At 43.7% G+C, this 23,545-nt stretch overlaps 1 protein-coding gene across 8 annotated transcripts in view; it reads right to left on the bottom strand.

Moving 5' to 3' along the window:
- The window catches only part of GPR149 (G protein-coupled receptor 149), a 109,196-nt gene that overhangs the window by 45,617 nt on the left and 40,034 nt on the right, over window positions 1-23,545 (bottom strand). For 5 of the 8 annotated variants that reach the window (XM_052685740.1, XM_052685733.1, XM_052685741.1 and 2 more), the window contains 3 exons: window positions 17,101-17,214; window positions 14,460-14,546; window positions 2,917-3,112 (listed from right to left, as the gene is read on the bottom strand). The gene's annotated coding sequence lies outside the window, so the exon portion shown is untranslated. The other 3 variants (XM_052685734.1, XM_052685738.1, XM_052685737.1) reach the window with 3 other exon arrangements.

The following is a 23,545-nucleotide window of genomic DNA, read 5'->3' as shown; positions in this document are numbered from 1 at the left end:
CTGGAAAGAGGAGGCAGGGAATGAGAGGAGAGTGGTCTCATGGGGAGAGGTGAGCCACGGCTGACACGCAGCCAATCCCATGGTAACAGGGTATTTATATCACTCTTAATGGTCCTACACCTACAAATCATTTGAACGGAATTACTACACAGCTTCAAGCAGGTGAAGTGGCTTTTCTTTTAACATCATTCTTGGAAAGATCTGAATCAGTAATTATCCTCCTAGAAGAGAATAACAAGAATAGGGAAGGTTACAATTTTCATTTGTATGGAATAAATGCTTTACAGCCAGACAAAAACAGCCTGAATAACAGGAGGATTTAACAGGCACTTCCCGTGAGTAGAATGTCAGGGTAGCAAGGATGAAGCAGCTTCAAGGACACATTTTCAAACAATGTAAATACGCAGAGATTCTGTCCAAAGACACGTGGAAATTCTCCATTTTGCATGCCATGAAAATGCCTCATCAAGAAAGTGGGCAAAATACTTGAACTTTAGGCTCTCTGCGGATGTATCAAAAATGGTTGACTCAACTCAATAATTGCAATGACAGCAAATAAACTCTAAAACCAGAAACTTTCCACAGCAGTAATTAACTGTCGTCATTTTGCTAAGGAAACAATAGAGTATGAAGGTCAGAAATACTGCATCACCCAATTACTCCAAGTATTTCCCAGCCAGGATTTTAGATTCTGCCATACTTCTCCTTTTCTTGCCTGTGCCTGTCGTGGAGAGCAGTAGAATTTTGGGTGTAGCCTAAAACATGTACCTATCATTACAGACACTTTCTGAGCTTACTGATAATGAGCTCGGATTACCTTAAAACAAGTTTGTCAATATAAAAAGAAAAAAAACTTTTACTGCAGTACTGGTGCGATTTCTTTCGGCTTCACTTTATGATCAGAGCAGCGACTCCCTGCGGTGTGTGCCAGCTATTAAATACAAGCTGCAATGCAGTCACACAGACTGTAAATACTGGTCCATATCAACACTACAAGAACATTTAAGGGTAGTAAGACATTCAAGTGGGAAAACAAGGAACAAAAATCTATTACCGGTGATAAAATAATCTGAAAGGGTAAAAGCTAGCTTCTCTTCCAAATCAGAGAAAATGGCACTTGTTTGCTCTGAACAACTGGAATTTGCTGAATAAGTTACGACAGAAACAACTGAACTGCACAGAACACATCTACAGCAAAAATGAACGAATGCCTGTCTTCAACTTAAGGACTAAAAGAGAAGACTTTGCCTGCTGGAAGAGCAGTGACCCCTCCTGCCTGTTTAATCAAAGCAAATGCGTCAGCATTATGTGCATGCGTAAAGGATTGACATCAGTGGGAAACTCACAGTTCCCCTGACAGCAGCTGCCTTAAGATCTGCACTGTGAGGATACTGCTGCACAGCCACGAAACCGCCCAGGAAAAACTGAGCCAGAAACATCAAATTTTCCTTTACATGCTAATAGCGATGAAAAAAAAGACGTTTCAGTTATTTACTGTCCTCTGAGGAATGAAAAAAATACAAAATGCCTTTATAAAACTGTGTTTGAAAAACCCCAAAATAAACTTATGATCTTTATCTGACGGATAAAAAGCACTGAGCACCGTAATTGTAATGGACAGCTTTTCCTTTGCTGTTTGCAAGTTTTGTGACAGCAAACTGCAGCCTCTCCCTAAATCTACACAGACACATTAAGCATAACAGGGAAGGGGATGTTTTTACTTCTGCTTAAGTCTGTCCCCACTGTTCCATTTTTTTTTCAATAACAGCTCACTAAGATACTCCTGAATTCCAGCGCTTCCAACTACTTGCAATACAATTCCTTTCAACAGCAAAATATCAAAATCTCAGGAAAACACGTCTCTGAAGAGGAGCCCAGCACATTCATGCTTTTTATTTTACCAAAAGGAAAGGAGGTATCGGGACACCTAAACTGGAGTGTTTCTTTTGAGGTGCTCCCAAACACTCCTGTTTAGTCATGCAGTAACACCATTCAGAAAAGCACAACTCAACAGAGTTGGCCAAGATTTTCTAGTACTTGCCTTTGCGAAGCACTGGTTATTGGCTGGCATTGGCCACTACGACCACCGAACAGCACCAAGAATTTCTTCCAATGAAATTCATTTGTTCACCATTGTTTTGTTTGTGTAAGTTTTTTTTGTTTTTTTGTTTGTGGGGGGAGGCTGGAAAGGGGGGAAGCAAACCATAAAATACTACAACAAATACTACTACTGGCTTGGCTTCGCAGTGCTGGGACAAAATTAGCGCATGTGCTTTTTGATTCTGCTGAGGAGCGCCTGCACCGCCACCATTCTGCCAGCGGGGGGCCGTCCTGAAAGCTCCTGCAGTGACCCTGCTGTATGAGAGGAGCCGCAGAGCACAGCAGACCTCAAATGCAACAGTGAAACGCGGTGTGAAACTGAAGGTGAAACGCTGAGAGCTCCCCTCGGCCCCCATGTATCCGCACACAGCCATGACACACTGAGCTCACACCGTAAGCCCCCCTCACTGCTCTCAGCAGATGGAGCACAGTGTGACTGCGCCTGGGAGCGCACTGCCCAGAAAGAGCACACAGTGCTGGGCAGCTGAGCTCTGCAGCACGAGGACGGGTCAGTCTGCAAACAATCTCAGCTCTCTGTCAGGAAGCTGCTCTTCACATTTTTTGCAGATGCCTACAAAGAGAACCAAGCTTAGCAGCCTCAATCTGCCACTTAGTTTTCACCAGGTAAGAGTTAGTGAGTTCATCAGAAGTTCATCAGCGAGTTCTAAACAGAATTGCTCCAAGCATTATGGAAAAATTCAGCCATTCACACCCAAAAGCCATCTTCCAAACACAGGCAATTGTTGTTCTCACTGAGGAAAACATGGCTGCAAAGACTTAAGCCGGATTTAAGGCTGCAGGACTATAAGCTCCTACCTGAAAACACACACCATGTGAGTCTGTGATAGCAGGATGGCATTCTTTCTTTGCAGGTTGAATCAAATAGCTGTGGAATTGGCATTACTTTTGTGACAGTAAGACAAAAGGTAGAATTTCCTACATCAGCTGAGTGTTAACAGCTGCTCCCCAACAGAAGTTTCATTGGTCATATTTACGCCACTGTTTCTTCATTCTGGAATGAAACAACAAAATCAGCATTAACAGACAATGCACAAAAAGACACAGCAGTTCCAAAATCAATACAGGCCGATGAGTAATGCAGCCATAGATCACCTGGCAGGCATTGAGATTCATATCTCATCCATACTAATTGAATTTCCACTAATAAATTGAAAAGAGAAATAAAGCATCATCAATATATCAGAACACAATATAATAAACTAAGAGCATTACATTCTGTGTGATCAGGCTTTGGCCTTTTTGCATCTGGTCAGACCTTACAAGTAAGAGGATGGACATTCACTGCCCACTTCTTGCAGGGCAAAATCCCCAGTCACACATCAGCTTCATGCAGACTATGTGGGGATATGTCAGTGTCCTTTCTTTTTCTGGTAAAATCAAGCCACAGTCTGCTGCAATTTAGGAAGGGCCATCAGGCATTATGTAACACTTCTGCTATTATTTCTGCTACACATCTAACCTTCTTCCTTGCTTATTTGTTTGGTATTGGTTCGAGGACAAAGAATTCAGTAATACTACAGAACACGGGGCATCATGAATGGTGTGAGTGAGCTGAGGGGAAAAGCAAAGCCACATCTACACATGAAAGGTATGAGAACTTGGACACAAGTGGTTGCAAAGCATCGGGTAACTAATTTAAATACCATTACCACAGCAAAAGATATTCAAGAGTATCTATTCTATCTAGTCTTCTATTTTCTCCCGCTCAGCACTTCACAGCACAGATCAGTTCTGTGGGTCCCTGGAGGGAATCCTCAGCTCGATGGAATGGTCTGGTTTGAAAACCAAAAACGCTACGAACTGAGAACACAAGCTCTCCTGCTCTGTTATGTCAAAAGCTGTGCATAAGACACAAGGTGTGAGCTCTGGTGGCACACTGCCTACACACAAGTGACAAGTACAAGACACTGCCTCATATTCCTGACCTGGATATACATCTATGTGTACAACTATTAATCCAGCAGATCTCTTATAGGAAGCTAAGTGCAAGCTTCTCACCAGCATCACTGCAACGTTACTTAGCTCAGTCTTCAACCCATGTGTTCAAGTAACAAAAATAAACTACAAAACCCTACTGGCAGAATGTTGTATCCTCTGAATACAGCATTAGAAGTTGTGGGCCATCTGAAGGAAGAGACATGAATGCAAGCCCTCAAGTTTAACTGCAACAACATGCAGTGTGTGTTCAACAGTACAGCTGCAAAGAGGCAAGCAAGCAGTGTCCCCCAGTGTTCAGAGTGCAAAACCATGGAACAGATCAGCCATAGCAGCACAAGCAGCAGTCTCAAACAAATACACCACTCACTGTACTGTAATTCATCTGCACTGACTCCAGGTGGAAAACATGGCTCAAGGTGACAGGGACAATAAATGGCCTTCTAGTGCCACTGGGAATGCAGACAGCAAGTGCTGTGTGCACATACCAGCACTGCTCCCGAGGAAAACAGCCATGGTCAGAACGGACCACAGGTGACTGAAGCCAGATTCTCTGTAAAGAACCCTTTATAAAAGGAAATCATGATGAAAAGCAAATTGATTTCAAGCTTACGTCACTGAATCATAAGCACCAAATACATTCTCCCATCTCTGACAACTCACACCTTTGTGCTGAATTTCACACATGCACACAGCAAGAAGCATGGAAGTGTCCGCTACTGAAGACAGTATCTATCACTCATCTCCAAGTCATGGCATTACACAGCTCTCTCTTCTGCAGGCCTGCTGCTCTTGTACATTCACAACAGTGGCTGAGGTAGGAGAAGAACACTGGGCCATTTCTGATGTCTTTCCTAGTTTGGTAGCTGGTCAGCATCAGGTTATGCAGTTTGTCCTTTATTCACTGCCAGGAGTTCTGCCACAGACTCATTTTCCAACCTGCTTTTCTGTTTTTTCCATCTCCCTTTGTTACCTGCACATTCACACTGCCAAAATATCCTTTCCTCTCAGTTCTGACTTCACTGACTTCAGCAGAAAGCCGGGCAGCAGAGATGCACTGGAAAACCGCAGGAACATAGAAAAATGAACAGAGATGACCCACAGAACAGAACGATGCTGCTCAGCCACCCTGTGATAAAAGCACCAGGCTGTGCTCTTTGTGCCCCTTTGGCAGAGGCAACAGAAATCTCACCCGTGCTCTCAGACAATCAGTGAGGACAGCAGAGTTTGCATCAGTTTTCATGATGGAACAGTAACACTGGATAGCACAGTCCTGCCACAGAAAGGCAAGGGCTCCAAGCACTTCTTCACTAGAGACAACTTGTTCCTAACTGAAACCCTACAGTCACAGCTGGGGGCAAAGCCAGTAACCAGCTTGGAGAACAACCATTACCAAAGTATTCCTAACTGGGGCACATTATATTTCCAAGTGCATTTTTCCAACTGACCAATCACCTGACATCCTGATCACAGTCTCATCTCTCCAGTTAAAAATATCCCTTCACATGACACAGCTTGGATAAAGAGAACAACTGACTGAAGTCATGTGAACCTGAGACAGAGCACACAAGCACTCACCGTGAAATCACACCATCATTTACATATCTGTGCATTTGAAAAAGTTGAATATTTAATGTAAAGTGAACAGAAAAAAAACCTGTAACAAAAACTGGAAGAGCCACACATGAGCTTCTGTATTCCTTACAAGTGCTTGAAACACTCAGGGTTAAAAAATACTGTGTAAATTACTTTTTAAACCCCAAAGATGTTTCTTAAAAACACCCATTAAACATCAACATTCGAGGCCTTTTAAGAATAATTACATTTTCTGCTTAAGGTCAAAAAGATCCTAAAAAAGATCCACGTACTGTCCCATGACTGCTGTTAATCACAGCCATGCTCTTCACCTGCTCAAAGTTATGCTTGCTACAAAATTAGGCTGCTTTGCTGGATTGAGGGACTGCTTTGTTGAGGGACATGGTTTAGTAGGAGCTATTGGGAATAGGGGAACGGTTGGACTGGGTGATCTTTTAGGTCTTTTCCAACCTTGGTGATTCTATGATTCTATGATCCAAGCACAGCACCCAGCACCTTCCAGCACACAGTCCTCGAAGGTTCTGCAGTTCTCAGAGTACAGACTGGGCTCTGTGCTCCATGGGAAAAGAGAAATGGGAATTACAGGCAGTTTTCTCCTCAGCAAAAACCAAGGGAGCAAACTAGTGAAACTGGGGACTTCTGCAGTACGAAGGATTAAAAGTAGGAGATCACAAAAACAATAGAAAACACGAAGTACAAAAAGCACTGAAGACCTTTGTCCTAACATTAATACACCTAAAGCTCCATTCTAAGCTATTCTTACAATTCCATAAGCACTGTAGTACTGATCAACCACAAAGAGCGTGAGCTCTTCAGTTCAGCAAGCTGTGTAAGCCAGGTTGTGAAAGCCACCTACACAAGTTAGTGTATCTCTGAATGAGCTATAAGCACCTCTGTGCAATCAACAGCATAACGTGCAAGTTACTGTTATTTAATTGCATTTGCATCAGATGGATGGAAATTATGGCAGTTCCTCATCACTAGAGGGAGCTACTTTCACATATTAATTCAGTACTGCCCACATGCAAACCCTGAAACAAAAAATGGGATCATGTCTGCATAAACTGCAGTCACAATGTCTGCTTCGTAGGATCCATCCCAGCTGGGTTAACTCGCAGGTCCAACACAAAATTTACTTTCACTGGCTTTGAAAAGAGTTTAGGAATGCAAAAGCAGGTTCTTTTTTGTCCCCAGTGTCTTTTCTGCTGGCTTAGTTTAGCAGTGAGCAACACAACATGGTTGTCTGCCCTCACCTGCTATGCAGAGATTCTTCTAACACTTGCTATGCTCAGATAGCACAGGGAGCAGTATATAATGACACACTCACACACAAAGAAAGTGGCTAGTCATCCATAGTTAACTACATTAAACTACATCTTCCTAATTATTCTCATTTTCTAAAGCTTACACTGCTGTGTCACATCTTCCCTTCTCACACACACACAAAACATGCTTAAATCCACATCCCCCCCATCTCTATTACAGCAGGAAGTCCAGGAAGCTGAGGGTGAACCATTTTTTTCCACAGGCAGCAATGAAACGTCTCCATCACAGCACACCACAACAAACAAAACAAATACACACTTTAACTGCAGCAAGACTGTCAGCTCCTGCTTTATTAATGATGTTTTAAAAGGGTGTAGTTTTCCTGCCCAGCAAGATGCTACCGTGACCTCCAAACATAATTGAGATGCATTGCAAAAGCCAGAACAACAACACTCATTTTGCCACCTGCAGCCCAAGGCCTGGCTCCAGCTGTGGCTGTCCCTGAGGTCAGTCTGTCACTGCTGTCTGGGGGTCACTCCCTGTGCACGCAGTGTCTGCTCTGACATGCTGACGACACTCAGAAAATCACCAAACGCTCAGTCCTGTACTTCAACTTCCAAAGCACAAAACCAAATCTTAAGGCTGGTATGTGGTAAGTGACCCAGCTCCTCTAAGCCTCTTCACACAAAGCTGGGTTGCAGCAAAACCATTCAATATGGAGTGGCAAGATTAGGGATCGCTTCTAAGGCTTTTTTTAGGTGCTGAGAAACCCTAGCAGCAGCCACGGCTTCACCTCACTGTAACAAGGACAAGAAACCAAAAGATGCAATGCCTATGTTCTTCCTTCCAGTAACTTCAGTTAAAAAAACTCAACTTGTTTTCTTCATGCACAAATAAGCAGGAAATTTATTTGGATTCCAGCTCATCGAAGGAAATGAAAAGAAAGGCTGGATTACCCCCTAACCTCTCTCTTTGAAGAGGTTACATTGCTTCACATAAGCTTACTGTGACATACTTCCCTAGATTACGAGTACCTCGTGTCAAGAAACATGCTTTCTTTTACCTTATTTATAAATCAGACAGCAGACTAGCTCTGTGCATGGCTGCACAGCATGGTGCTGTGTTGCTCTGCTGGGAACCTAGCTCATGTTTGCATCACAACAAGTAAGCCTGGAAGAATTGGGAGATTTGTTGTGGTGCTTGGGCCCTCTGCGCTAAGATCAGTGAAACACTGTGTTGCCCTAATTCTACCAATGGTACAAAAACTTCAGGGATCTGAGGAGTTAAAATACTTTTCCTCAGTCCTGATACTGCTATCAAGTTGGAGGGTTTGGAGGGCTGTGAGAGGACAATCTGGCTGAAAGCATTTTCTTTTGTGGTGTGGCATTCACACTGCTCACCGCACAGACAGAGCAGAACAAAACCACTGTGTGAAGACAATCCCTCAAAAATCATCTCTGCCAAATCAGAGATGTCTGTATTGTGCAAGTTCTGAAGGCATTTGGAGTTGTTTAGCAATACAAAAAGCTGTTTGTTTTAATGCGCTCCCTTCTGCTTCGTGAGAATGTCAAAGATCTCCCCAAAGGCTCTAGCAAGAGAAAGCAGCTTCTCACTGCCTCTGGAGCTCTGCTAGAGATCAGAGATGCCTCAAACCAGGTCTCAGAGTCACACCCAGGCCATCTTCTTGTGCTCCCTGCTCCAAGGTACAGCTGACAGAATTTCTAGGACTGCCTCCTCCTGGGATCTCAGGTGAGACAGTGATCTGTGGCACATCAAGCATACACGAGGACTGAACCAAAGGCTGTGAAGTATCAGAAATTTGTTCAAAACATTTCCTGTATGTTTTTTGTTTTCCTGTGTTTTCATTCTTTTGGATGAGAAAATGGGAGAAGTAATTTTCTGGACCTTTCCTTAGCAACATACTGATCCTTGATTGATGGAGCCTCTTCTACTCATGCTATGACATCTGCTATTCACTGGTATTCTTCCCCTCTTTTTTTAAGAAGTTGTCCATGCTACAGGTGTAAACATTAAGCCCGAGCTGAACTTCTCATGAGAATGGCAAGTATGTGGAATGAGAGCTGTTACACACACCTACACCGGGCTGTGGATTATAAAGGCACCCCTCTGGGGGGCAGAATGAACTCACCAGGTTCATCGCAGGAAGGAACAGGACTCACAATCCCTGCTCTTATAACCTTCAGTTTTTTCATGTTGGAGCTGTTGGAGGTAGCAAACAACAAGTGTTATGCATAAAATCGTAACAGCAAAGAAACGCTGCCTAAAAATGGATGGTTTTTGGCTTGCCTGCCCTCAAGTTTTTGCTCTATGATGGAGTCAGGTCTGAGACTTATATCTACCAACTTGACTGCTATCAAAATATTTAACAGCTGTTTGCCTGAAGTCATTGCCCTTTCCTCAGCAGAAGAGGACATGCTGTCACATTAACATTCTTCCTAACCAAACTATCAGTTGCAAACTGCAAAGTTAAGACATGATTGAATGTAAACATTAAGGGTAGCTGGAAAATTTTGCCTCTCAACATCACCTTGAACAGAGCAGAGCTTTTCCCAACTCTTCCATGACTGCACAGTAACTGCTGGTAGTCACCTCACCTCCATAAGCTCACTGCTGAACACCAGCTGCAGTTCATGCTGGCCATCACACTTCTGCCTGCTGAGCAGCCTCTGTGCTTGAGGAGATCGCAGAATGCCACCACTGTGAGGACTTTTCCTCACAACAGTAAAAAGAATTAAACACTTTTTCTTTCAGGAAGAAATCTGGATATTCCTGCACTCTGTTTGTCATGATGGCCACTGTTAGGTCCTGTATTCCATAATAATGGATACTTCCTTAGGATGTCAGAAAGAATGTAGCACAAACAGCAGCAAAGAAACAACGGGCTGAATGAGGAGGACAAAACACTCGTCTGTTTAAAACATCCCCGACCTCTGGAAAGATGAAAGATTTACCACTGCAATTCAGTCAGCATTTTTCTTGTCTAATATCAACTTCATGAGCTTACACAGGCTTTCTTAGCGATCCCTTGTGTTTGTTGTGTTTAAAGAGGAATCTTAGAGTCTCTCATCTACATTTAGGCTTTTTTTTACACTCTGTTATGGAAATCAGTAATTGTTTCAAATAAAACGTTTGGAAATTTCCGCATGTGCTTTAACTTGGCCATAAAAGAACTGCTTAACCTCTGACAAGGAGTTCAGCCTTGAAGAGACTGAAAAGGGTGATAAAACACTAAAGATTCTGCATCCCTGGTTTCAGATGACACACTAAGCTAGATTACTAAATTAAGTCTAATTCAAATACCAAATACACATAATGCTCTAAGAGAAACAAGGTTATTATGTATGAAAAATATCAGCTATAACATCCCCACAGATCCTATGTTAATACTTCCTCCTTTGTCTGCAGTGATTAATGCATGCTCCATAATGCCACCTAAATTCTTTGAAGACCATCAGTAGTCCACAGGCATTTCTGGGAGGTCTGCAGTGTTTCTTTCAAAGTACTTGTTGGGTTTTCTATAAAAAAGGCAATCTCTAAGAGCTTTCAAGAGTTTTCTCATAATTTAAGCTCTCTCTGCTCGCTTGCCCCAAATCCTTTCCCTTATTTATTTCTCAGTCAGGATTTTATTATACCAAAATTTGCAGTTGCAGGAAAGGTAGCACTGCACAGAATAGCATCACTACATACAGATGGGAGCAGCTGGAGCTGAAAGCAACAACAGGAGGACTCAGTGTCAACAAGCATAAAGTCCTGAAAGAAGAAATAAATAGCACAGATTGAATGTGTGGGAGATGATGCTGCACATCCAGAATTTCATGCAGGAGCCAGCTTATTTTACTACTTCCCTTTAATCCATTGCAACTTATTGCTGTACTGCCACGAAACGAGGTCAAACGACAAAAAGCAGGGAAGTGACACATGGAAAAAATACACATACAAAATCCACTCCCATTGTTGTCAGAGTAAGCAGAACTGTAGTGCAAAGGCTGCAGACAGCTCACGACCAGCATGGCCATGCTCTGCATCGCATCTACCTTAGAGAGGCAGTCCTGCAAAAACCAGCTCTAGTGCATTTCTAGTGCCCATGGAGATGAATACAGACATGAGGTGGACGTGTCCAGAAGAACGGCTGCTCTCTGCCTCTCCCTTCATCTCACAACGTATAATAAACGTATCGCTGCTCTTTCCTCACTGCACACTTGGGGTCACTTTAGGAGCCAACACATTCATTCACCTCTGCCAAACGCAGCGAAAAGCAAAAGTGAAAGGAATTTTAAAAGCTGCTAAACTGAATTAAGTTACTGTGAAAGTTACACAAAGTAAGTTTTGTAAGAACTACTTTTATCTGTAACACTGATTCAAATAGTGACACTCTTGTATATTCTCCAGCATTTCACCCACACAAAGGTCCATGCTGCTGCCTCAAAAAAAGTAGACAAAAAATCAAACCTTGTCAAAATGGTAATGAGAAACCTCTCCTTATTCCCTCCAACAGTCCCAGTTCCTACTGGGCTGCACAAACATATCCTTAAATTGTCCACAATCTTTCAGAGATGAATGGAGATAAAACTGGCAGAGAGAAAGAGCAAACAGGATTACAAACACTGACAGATTTCTTTATTTATATAGTGATCTAAAATGGCACTTAATGTCAAAGTGTATGTGAGAGAATATGAAGTCAGCAGGAGTCAGCACATGGGAGTGAGGAGTGGAAAAAAGGTGAACACCGACATGGAGCACTGCTGAGAGACTGCCAGAGGAGGGGAAAGATGATTGGTGGCTGCAATGGAAGTAAGTGAAGAGACAAAATGCACCATGCCACCAACCGTGTCAAGTCAGACATCTCATGTCCTGATCTGGCTGCACTGATGACAACACTTTCACAGGGATTCAGCTGGATCTCTGCTTCCTCACTGCTGCTACCTCCCTAGTGGGTCTTCCAGAACTAAATCCTAACACTGCTAAGTGACAAGAGAGGAAGCAGAGATTGCTGTTGCACAAGATGTGGATGACAAGATGCCCAGCCAGACCGACACCAGCACTGCCAATGGAGGCTTTCTGATGTTCTAGCTGGATGGTTTCCTTCACTTCCCCACATTAACTCCCACTGCCCATACAGTTACTCACAGGAGACTCCAACAACCACGTGGCTTAATTTTCTCTTTTCCATAGACATTTTCTGTACTTACTGAAAGTAAGTTCCATTCTCTTTTTGTTGTCTTCTGAGCCAGATTTTTACATTCTTTTGTCTGAGCTTCAGCCCACAGCGTGAGAGAAGTGCCATAAGCTCAGTGAGCAGGATTCCCTGAAATACCATCACACTGTTTCCCGGTGTCTCAAGAGTGACACGGGTTTGTCCAACATGGTTTGAACACATCCATTACAGCAGTGCACCAACACATTGTATCTTGAGTCATTTTTATGACAGGGTATCACTCAATCGTTTCCCAAATTCTGTGGGAGTTTGACTGAATCAGAAGTGAGTAAAGAATGAACAGAAACTTCAGGGTCTGGCTAATGGAATCTCTGGAGACTTGAAATGCAGAAGTGGTGTCTCTGAGTTCACTTCCTGAGTTCAAAACAGCATAACCTTCAGTGTGTTCTGTGCAAGTTCCTATGACTGATTCAATCAAGTAAGGTCTACTCATCTTCCAGTAACCAAGTACAAAAACTGTACGGCCTGCAGCTTACACAAGGAGCATTCCCCTGTCTTTAAAACAATAATATCAGCTCTGTAGGTACAGCATCTCCAAATTCAGTGTGAACTGCAAAACCATCCGAGAACTACGACGTTCTGCCCAGATCACAGCTTTCTCTGCACTCGCCATACCAAGCTCTAAAATGTATCCACTTACGCTTGAATGAGTTGGAATCACATGAATACCCTCCATTACATTTCTCTTCATCTCCTATCTGATAGTTCTGGAAGATCTGTTTGAAAACAGCATCTCTATCTGCACATTACAAGAAATAGATTCATTTCCTGAACTCTGTCTTTCAAGACCGTATGTAACACCAGCTTGTCTGAGGAAAATGTCTTCAGGTTCCAGACAGCTTTCTTAGCCAGGAATTTCTTCTGACAGCCACTGCCCTGTAAACCTACAGGTAGACCAATTAGTGTGCTGTAACCTTACATACACAACTTCCATGTGCAACAACATTCCTGCTTATCTGTAATTCTACATTACAGCTCTTCCATTACTGGGTAGGAAAACTTCCAGGCGTAATTAATTCCCATCTGATAGGAACAGACAGGTTTAGTAGGTGGGTAAACTGCATCTCAAAACGATGCTGAGGTCAAAACAGCAGCATGCAAACTGAATGCAATACTTCTAAAGCACTGCATCTGTTCCTTATTAACGTCCATTGCCATTATCTAATGGGAAAATTTCTAAGAGGGAATAATTTGGGACAGCTGGATATGCATTTCCGTACAGGTGATAGGGAAGACAAGAAACCTCTTTGGCCTTGATCCACTCGTGAACAATTCGGCTACCTAAGGTTATTTTCCAATAGAGAATAGGAGCAGTGCTTGTCAACATCACTACGTTTTGAACTGACGATTTACAAACGAAGGAAAAACATCAGTGAAAATTGTTTTCTGCTCTCTCACAGTTCGATCAGCTTCCAACAGGCACAGACACGAGTCCAGCTAACCTTACCCACAGCTGAGATACACCAGCAGGTATCGTATCTTGCAGGGTTTACTGGTGGAAATTCAGCCAAGTACACCAAGGTCTATCCCACCTACAAATACATGCAAACTTACACTCTAACATGCTCTTCTAAGTCCCTTTCAGACAGTGACTTAAAAGGAAATCCTCTGGCTTACTGTTACACAGACAAGGTCAGAGTTACACCATGTACTTCTTTCTGCACCTGGCAGCCTCGCAGGAATGAGTGCCAAAAAACGAGTGCAGACAGCTCCAGCAGCAGCCATCCACACTGCGAATGTCTGTGCACAGGGGTCCAAGTTGGAAGGCATCTCAAGCTGCAATCTGACCCATTTACGTGTGGTCCAAGTGAGTACAGTCTTTGATTAAATATTCTACGCTGCTGCAAACTACTTCTACTGCAAACAGACGTTTCTTCAAGAACGTGCACATATGTGGGAGCTGGAGTGTAGGAGAACGTACATGGATTTGAAAACAGGATGACTTGACTTTATTTTTAATTACAGCTCATCACTACTTGCCTGAAATCACTGCCCTTTTAACAGCTGTTTTAAGACCCAGATGAAAGATAGCTGGCGATTTCAAGGCAGCCAATGTTGACAAAGCTAAATGCCAACGTTACGGGCATGATCCTAGCTGACAGATTCAGTGGATGCTCAAGAACTTTGTGTGTGGAAGTAAAAGGCCACTCAGTTTTTCTAAAAAAGGGAAATTGAGCCGATTTTGATATTAGCCTGTTTGAACAAAATGTGAATAACAGCTACAAAAAGACCTAAGGTCTGTGAACACATTGCACAGTATCACAGTTTGAACAGAGGCACAACGACTGAATTATGAAGTAGTCACCAAAGATGCTCACTTTGTAAGCAGAATTCTTGTCTCCTATGCTGCAAAATCAGTCTTTCTCTAGCACCAAATTCACTCCACTGCTTGCTAAAAGGAAAAAAGAAAAAAGAAGTATAACTTTTGGGAACAATAAATTTTGCAGTGAGCTCTGCTAATGTGAGCTCTTCTCCATCAACTCTTCTTTTAAACGTTTCTAATAATGGGATACATGTTCACATCTGCTAAGCTACAGAGGTAATTTGCACCCACTTAGAACTCCATTTGATGAGGCATAAAAATAGCTTGGTAACAGGAAATCTGGCCCATTCCCTAAAATGGTGTTTGGAAATGTAACTAAGTAATGATCCCAGTTGCATCAATAACATGAAAACCAGGCAGAAATGTGTCTTCAACACTCTATGATAATCTCTTTATTTACTAGAAATACAAACACAGTTCCTGAAAAGTTTTCTCACTCTTTCCTGCTGCACCTTCTTTCCTCTGGGAAGAAGGAATGGGATGCAATGATTCTGGAAGAAAGCAGAATCTTGCTGCGACTGTTCCAAGACATCTCATGCCTTGAGCTCATCGAGCTGTCACTGCAATTACATGCTCAGTGACACAATCTGCATCTCCACTGCCATTATTTCACCAGCACGTCAGTACTGATTCTGTTATTTTTCTTCTATGGTTCATCTTGCAGTACTCTGGCATACAAATATAGAATATAATGAATAAAATAATACAGAGTTCAAAAGAAAGGGAATTGAATTATAGTCTTCAGTACAAATGGGTCATTTGTGTATGTCAATCCTAATTGGGTTACTGGATTAAAGAAAGAGTACAGATGCCTTTCACTTCTGTATTACTTCATAATGTTCCAGAATTTTGATTTCTGGAACCATCCAGATCCTATTTGGGGAAAAATGATGTTACCAATAATACAGTCATCTTACCAAGTTTTACCAGCCACGGTTATTTTCACTACAAACTGGTGGATATCTTGCCCTAAGTGTACACAGACAAAACTCGGTGATACAGGCACTTCATTTGGAAGAGGAGGCAGAAGTCTGTGCTGAGCCTTGCACTATCTGCTGCAGGAAGCTCTTCACCTTCACTTTCAGAATAGCAGCTCTGTGAACTTTCAGACGTTTCCATGCAATGCCCAACTTCACAGCAACATGGCAGCCCACCACGTTTCTGTATTTAAGATCCCTTCTCTTTTTAATACTTCTTCTAAATAATAAACAACTGCAGAATTAGAGCTGTATGTCTCCTCTGTGCTGTGTGGTAGCAATTCAACATCTGCATCTTTTTACATCAAGACTTTCCTACAGAAAATTAGAAAGCATTTGTATTGTATTAAAACCAAATGAATTTATTTTTCATTCCTTACTTTTCATTCCTTCTGCAAAGATTTTGCAGAATGCTATGCAGAGAAATAGCACTGCAAAAAGGGAACCAGCAATGTCTGCTTAAGGCTATCAGTAAGAGCACTGTGACATTTGGCATGTAAGTGCTTATTTGATTTATGATGCAGATGTTACAAAAATATTCATTTTCATTAAAATGTTAGAAATGAAGATAATCTAACTTTCCATAAAGCAACAACCAAAGGACAATACAGCTGCTCCCCAGGGATTCCTCCGCATCCCTTCTGCAGTGCTGCAGAACAATACAAGAACAGTTGGGCAGCAGGAATGTTGCTCCCTGTAAACCTCTCTCCAAAAGTTCCATGGCTGCAAAGCTTAAGACACAGCCACATTACAGGTATTTTTCAGCACTGAAAAATCTTTGCACTATCCATGCTTATCTTAAATTCATGTCTTTCCTCTACAGAACAACAAACAGCCAGGTTGGTCCTCTTCTCTAAAGAAGGTGGGTTTTCCTAGTTAAAGAAGCAAGAATAGGAGGACACTGTTTGGCTAAAGAACCTTTGTTTAGTTTCATGTCACTCTTGCTCTCATCATTCTCAGATGGACTTTCCAAACTTCCTGTTCTCTCCTTCCTTGCTGTTGCCCTTCTCTTTGCAAACATAGGAGTCCAGGCACAACAAGATCTGCCAAGCAGCAGGGCTCAGGGAGGGACTGAGGACAGCTCTGCCTTGCGGAAATGATGGAAAATGTGGCAGCAAAGCGGGCAGGATTCTAAGCACAATGCTGCGATGCTTGTATCTGAGAGGAAGCATCTACACTTGTGCCATGATCAAGGAATACAGCTCGAGTCACCAAAGGAAAAGACAGGTAATGTGGTGAGTAAGAAGAGAAGATGGCTGCAGATTGTCTGAACAGAAACACCTGTGTGAAAAAACTGAAGGGTTTGAAGCCAGCCAAATCATCTGAACCACCATGCTTGGAGCTGCTGTGGTCCAGGCAGTTGCTACAGCACAGATTTCTTAGAGCTTGGTTTGATCCCCGACTGAGTCCATCAGATCCAACAGTTAGTGTCAGTACCACAGTCCTACCCTAACTTCCCATAAAATAAAATGAGTAGATACCGGAGACATCAGGCAGCCTCAGGTTCCTTTACGGAAGGGCACAAAACTGAACCTTTCCTCTACCTGTGACAATTCTTTCAGTAAGAATATGATACTCCACTAAGCAGGTGTGCACACAGGAAACAACACTCATGTAAGCTGCTATTGCATTGGGATTCCACTTACATCTTTTACCATGCTTTGAAATTTTCTTTTTTGCTCTCCTCAACAGTCACTTCTTCCAGGCATGGCAATACTTCTTCACATCTCTCTGTAAGAACTCCTCTTTTCAGGACACATCTATAAAACAGTTCACAAATAATTGCAAAACTACTGAGTACTGTAGTTCAGGAACCACCTTCCTCTCTCTGCCATCCACACCATCCATACTTCAAAACTACTATCAGCACAACCCCCAGCAACAGGAAGCCTACTAAGAAAACCCAGCAAGAGAAACAGAAGTCAGAATTAAATGTTTGTATGCAGGTTGTTCTTTGTCTAGAAAGCAATAACACAAACTGCCTTCTCCATAAAGAAGCACTTAAAAACATGATATGCAAGTGCAAGGCCACACGGGAATTGAACACTAAATAAATTAAGACCTCAAATAAAAGATTTAAACATCATCTGTGCTGCAGAAGAATGTGGATGCTTTTTAAGAGCGTTAATCACAATTCTGAGCTAACTGGCACAGCAGCTACATTAGAGCCGAGCCCCCCATGCCGTGGCCAACCCCACTGTGCCTGACAGGGCCAGGAGCACGCAGGCACACCAGAGCTCCACTTCTCTCACAGGAACACAGCTCACACTCACAGAACATGTCTCCCATTTAGAAATGTCCTTTTGTATGGCAGGATTGGCATAGAGGTTCTATCGCCATCTCACTACAGCAAAGGGAGTAGAAGCAGCTCCTCAGAGGAACGTGCCCACAGACAGGCCACGCAACTTCTAATCCACTTACTGTCCCCAAAGCCTAAGGCACACGTCCTGAAGTCACAGGAGAGCTGCCCCTGGATCATATGCAGATCAACAGGACGAGGAAAAAGAAGAAAACCTCTCCCCTGCCAACAGCCTGTACTCCTGACACGTTCAGGGCTCAGTGTGAGCAGCCCCAGCTCCCACTGAACAGCAACCTTCCCCAGGCTCAGCTGAACCCCGCGGGAAGCCCTCACACATCCCCACACCTAACAGTCCCAGGCATCCTAAGGAACTCCCTCTGTCTGCAATGAATAGGTCTTTATTACATCTAAGCAAAGAGATGTATTTGGTCAGGAACAGCATTCGAGGAAAATCTACACTGCTATCAAAATAAGTGATCTAATTTCTTGCGGTCACACAAGACTACTAAGCTTTGGTCATGTTTGAGGCTTTTTAACTTGGACAATTCCCATTTAACAAACATGCACAATGATTTAAAACCAAACGTTTCCAGCTGGGTTGCTGTACAGCAGGAACAAGAAGTGTTCTGCAACTGGCCTGCGATAAGCTTCAGAGGCTTTCTTGTAGAGGAACACAAAGATGCATCTCATTTCATTCACTCTGTGCTTCAGATCCAAATTCACTAAGAGCTTACAGCTATATTCACTCCATTACTCAATTTAGTATGCGTAACAATTCTTACAAAAACCCTGCTTGGTTGCACACTAGTGGAGATGCAAGACTATCTCCATGGGGTCCCACTTAAGGTTTGAGCCAAAAAAGGAAGTATTTGTGAAGCTTCCCCAAACACCTCTAAATACGGGCGAAACGCAGAGCTTCTGATGGTCTCCAGGTGAGTGGTGGAAGCTTACAGGGAGCCGCCACCTCACTGGGTGCAGGAGGCTGAACACTGATCAGAGGAGCACAATTCCACAAGAAAGCTGTTACAGAGACTATACTGCAATTAGCTGCCTCCATTAGCCTTCCATTTCTATAGGAATAATGTATAACCTGCTAGAGGGCAAAAAATAAAAAGGGAAAGGGAAAAGCATCATTAAGTTACTCTCATTTTCAGTAATGGTGCAATAAAAATTGGATTCATGGAGGAAATTCAACGTAACACAGAGATTTTTTTTCCTCTGATATTTCACTTTTTCCAGGTATAAAACAGCTGCTGATTGCAGTGAAGGGGATGAGTGACAGCCCAAAGCCCCAAAGTTAGCATTAAAAAAAAAAGGTGAAGAAAAACCACTGGCTTTAAGCACAACGGCACGATGTGCTGACAGCCGCGCAGCCGAGTTCAGCGCCTCTGCCGGACATGGGGCAGAGGGGAGCTGCAGAATGGCTTCATGGAGGTGAGGGGGAAGGTTTCAGTGCAAAGGGCTCCAGGTCTCTATTTATAGTTGAAATAACGTAGCAGCAAGCATAATGTGATGCCTCTGCAGCTGCCTGCCAATGACACACACAGTCAAAGTACAGCTTTTTGAGGTAGGTCTGGGACAGAAGCCGACCGCAATGGCAGAAGTGCTGCTTATTACTGAGAAAGTCTCTGCTCTCTCAGCTGCACGCCTCCTGTCCTTCTCCCACAGTGTGTGGAAACATATGTGTATGGAAACATTCCCAAATGAAGAGACAGAGGAAAATACTACTCTAGGATAATTGTGCTCATTTCTGTCGTGGCTTGCATCACAGCATGATGCAGCCAACCACTTCTACTCTTAGAAAATCACCAAGATCTCCATGCTGCAAAAATAACCTGATGGGTTTTCTTCTAGGTGCAAGGCTTGTTAGCAAAACTACCCTTGAAACCCACAGTAAAGCCATGCTGTTTGCCAAATTTCAAATACATACAAAGAAAAATTTTCAAGGTCCAGTTCATGCAAGCACAAATATTCCCCTAAAATCCTTGGGTATAAAAATAATGTTGCCCTATCAGTGCACGGAACGTACATTTAGGCACATTAAAATAGGCTCTAATGGTAACAAAATTATGGTCTTTGCCTCACGCGTATTTTCAGTTCTTAAGAGGAGTTCATTTCCTCCTGCAAGATGGAACAGCTGAAATCCAGCTCCTTCCCGAGCTGTAACCTGTAACAGAGTAGCTGCCAACACAAGGAATAAACCTTGGAACGCCACGCATGCTGCCTTTATCATGGACCTGATTCAAAGTTCCATGAACCCAGCATTCAGTGACTCAATGGCCTTCAGAGCAGAGGGGGGAGGGGAGGGGAGGGGAGGGGAGGGGAGGGGAGGGGAGGGGAGGGGAGGGGAGGGAGGGAGGGGAGGGGAGGGGAGGGGAGGGGAGGGGAGGGAAGGGAAGCATAAAGCACGCAGATGCTGTGCACACTTCCTGCACTGCGCAGCCCCTCTACAGCCCGCAGCCTTCGTAGGATTCGGTCCCAACCTGCACCCCACAAAGAAAATGACACAGCATACAAAACTCCATTTCAGCCATCACCCAGGACTGCTCTGTGAGACACCTTCAGAGACAAGACGTGTCAGTGCATTATGCAACACAGAAATGAAACATTCAAAGGCTCCTCTTCCAGACTGCTTGTGTCTCCTAATTCATGTAACAGCAAGGAGCTCTCTGAGGGACTCCCTCAGAAAATTAAATGGGTTGAATTGATGAAGTATTTTTAATGTATGTTGACAAAGATCCGGAACAAATGCACGGTTACATTAGTTAAATTGAGGACTACTCTGCTCACCCTCACTAAAACATCACCTTCTTTTATCATTCAGAGGGTCTAACAACAAAAAATATATACAGAAAAAAAGAACTGCATCAAACACTAATCCACTGAGAAAAAATTCCTGTATTTTCTGCAAAATGACTCTGGAAAAGCCATTTGTTTCATTTTCATGTTTCCTTTATACTGCATTTGTACGCAGTCTTTTTCCTTTATATTTCTCTGTTTCCCTTGTGGGTGCAAAAAAATAGGAAAACCAGCACCATGTTGTCATGTGGAGCACAGAAAGGACAACAGGAGACCCTGCCTTTACAGCCAGCCTAAGCAAGCAATGCCTGACGACGTGTTTATGCTTCCTCCTACCCAGCCCTGAGCTCCAGGAGGATTACCTCACAGATGCCTACACTGCTCAGGAGCTGAGCTTCACTGGAGACCTGGCATCCTGCGCAGGCACTTGGAATCACAGAAAGGTTCGAGCTGGAAGGGAACCTTAAAGGCCATCAGTCCAACTCTCGCACAGTGAACAGTGACTGCCACAGCTTGCCCAGCCTTGAGCAGCCTGACCTTGGCTGTCTGCAGGGATGTGCCCAGATGTGGAGTCCTCAGTCCTGAGTGCAGAAGTGAGGCAGAGCTGCTGGAGCACATCCAGAGGAGAGCCACAGAAATGAGGGATGGAACACCTCTCCTATCAGGAGAGGCTGAGAGCTGGGGCTGTGCAGGCTGGAGAGGAGAAGGCTCCAGGAGACCTGAGAGCAGCCTGTCAGTACTAAAGTGGAGCTACAGGAAAGAAGGGGACAGACTCTTAAGAGCCGTTTCAATGTGGGATTGACAACCTGTGGGCAGGTACTGTTAGGGCTGGGGCTGCTCTTGGAACATCACTGCCTGACTGAGGTCATGGAAGTGCTGATAACAGTCTCTCTAGTAAGCCAGAGAGGTCCTGTAAAGAGATGAACACTACCTTGAAGTTTGGACATTCATTTATGCCAGCGACAGAAACCAAACCCTGTGCTTCTACCCCACAGTGACAAGCAAAGAAGTCCAACCTAGAACAAAACCTCAACTTCTGATCTTTCTCAGTGATAAATCACCGATTCTTCCTCACAAGGTCACAAGCAATTTGTATCTGGTAGGGGAAGATAACAAAGTGATGCTTTAGCAGACTCACTGAGGGACTTGCAGTCTTAAGATCAGAAGGCATTTAAAAGTATCATTTCCAAAGACACGTTTTCAAACACATGCAGCAAGGCTCCATTCCTTTCACAAAGCTTCTCCAAGTGGCATTTCACACCCCATGGCTCTTTCCCCACAGACCTCTTGCCCTATTCTTGGCCACAGATTACAGCCGTATTTTCACGGGATCGGAGGCAACCCGGCTGTACTGCAGTCTGCCAGCAGCACCACGTCGGTAGAGCGAAAGGATTCTGAGTTCAGCACGGAATGGACATAAAAGGAATTCCATTTCATTGATCATTTCAGTTAACTGTGATACCAAACACTGCCCAAACCCTTGTGCCCAGCACAGTAACGGACGCTGAAGAGCAGCAGGTTGGGCTTTTTCAAAGGAGACACAAATCCTTGCAGCACCTGGACCCACCATTTAGCTCAGAATCACTTGCTGGAAACCGGCCCGGCCTCTCCAGCACTGAAGTTACCTTCCCAAGATTCTTCTGTCATTGTCAGCAACCAGAAAGTTCCTGCATGTTTCCAGGGCCTCTGCGCTAACAGGCAGAAGGCTGATTTCAAACTGGCACTCACAGGAAGGAGGCAGGCAGCTCATCTCAACAGAAATTCCTCTGGTTTCCATCACACACTGGCACTGTTTTCTTAACATCCACCACAAGCAATGATGATTAAGACCTGACATTCCAAGAACCAGCTTTTATTGCATTCATTTTATTTGGTTCTTTTTAGAAACAGGAAGCAGCCTAGAAAACAGCAGCTGGTTGGGCTTCAGAGTGCAGTCAGAGCACAGGCCTCCCTCCGACACAGAACTGCCCAGCTCCAGCTCCAAACACACGGCTCTCCTTTCAGACAGCAGCATGAGGCCCCAAGCAAAAACATGCACTCCATTAACTTGATTTGTGCACAGAAATGTGGCAAGCATATGAGAATTCATGTGTTCATGTGGAGCCCCGGGCTTCTTTGTGGGAATGCCCCCCAATCCATAAAAATCTTTCTTCTTTGAAAAACAATGCTAGCAATACAGCATTCAAATGTGCCATCTGAATAAATATCACTGTCCTAGAGTAGCTTAAACATCAGCACCTTCATTTAAACTAGCATGATGGTGTTCCTATTCATCTTGTTAATGCAGCTACCTTTCCATAAAAGAAAATAAAAAGAAAATGGAAGAAACTGATGCTGAGGAAAAAGACAGTCACCAAGTCACCGAGTAGAAGCTAACAATCCCAACAGGGCTCTACTTTTCAGATCAAACTGAGAATGGGCAGCGATCCGTTCTGCACTGAACTCAGCCCCACAGAGCTCCGAGCCGTTTCCTCTTCAAGACATACAGCACACCTGAGCACAGCAGGCACCCGGAGGAGGAGGATCTGCAGAAGTCCTTTCTTCCAGGCTGCACCACTGCACTGCCCACAGTTGTGCCTCCAGGCCTCATTCTGTGGAATATCGGTGTTCACACAGCTGTTCCTGTACAAAGAAGTGATAAAACTGAACTGGAGCAGTGGGAGGATGAGGACATGAGAGCAACCAGAGCCATTCCTGCAGCGCTCTGGTCACAGCTTGTTCTGTTCTTCTGATTCAAAAGGAGCTCTATCAGCGGTGCTGGAAGGAGCCAGGCTACATTTGTATCAATCACCTTCAAAACTATGAAAATCACGGAGATTCGATGGCAAGACCCTCGCAAATAAAGGGAACAGTGGGCTGAAGCATCTGCAAAAACAAACTCTTTTACATGGGTGAAACACAGCTGCAACTGTTGCATTTCACAGCTCACCCACCATTCTTTTCACTTCCCGTGCATAGCAATATTTGAGAAAGTGTGTTATGAATTCAGCTGC

This window comes from Tympanuchus pallidicinctus, unplaced genomic scaffold (genome assembly GCF_026119805.1).
Source record: "Tympanuchus pallidicinctus isolate F22 unplaced genomic scaffold, pur_lepc_1.0 scaffold22, whole genome shotgun sequence".
NCBI classification, from domain to species: Eukaryota; Metazoa; Chordata; class Aves; order Galliformes; family Phasianidae; genus Tympanuchus; species Tympanuchus pallidicinctus.
Note: the sequence above shows the minus strand (reverse complement) of the source record. Positions and strands in the feature narration are given on the sequence as shown.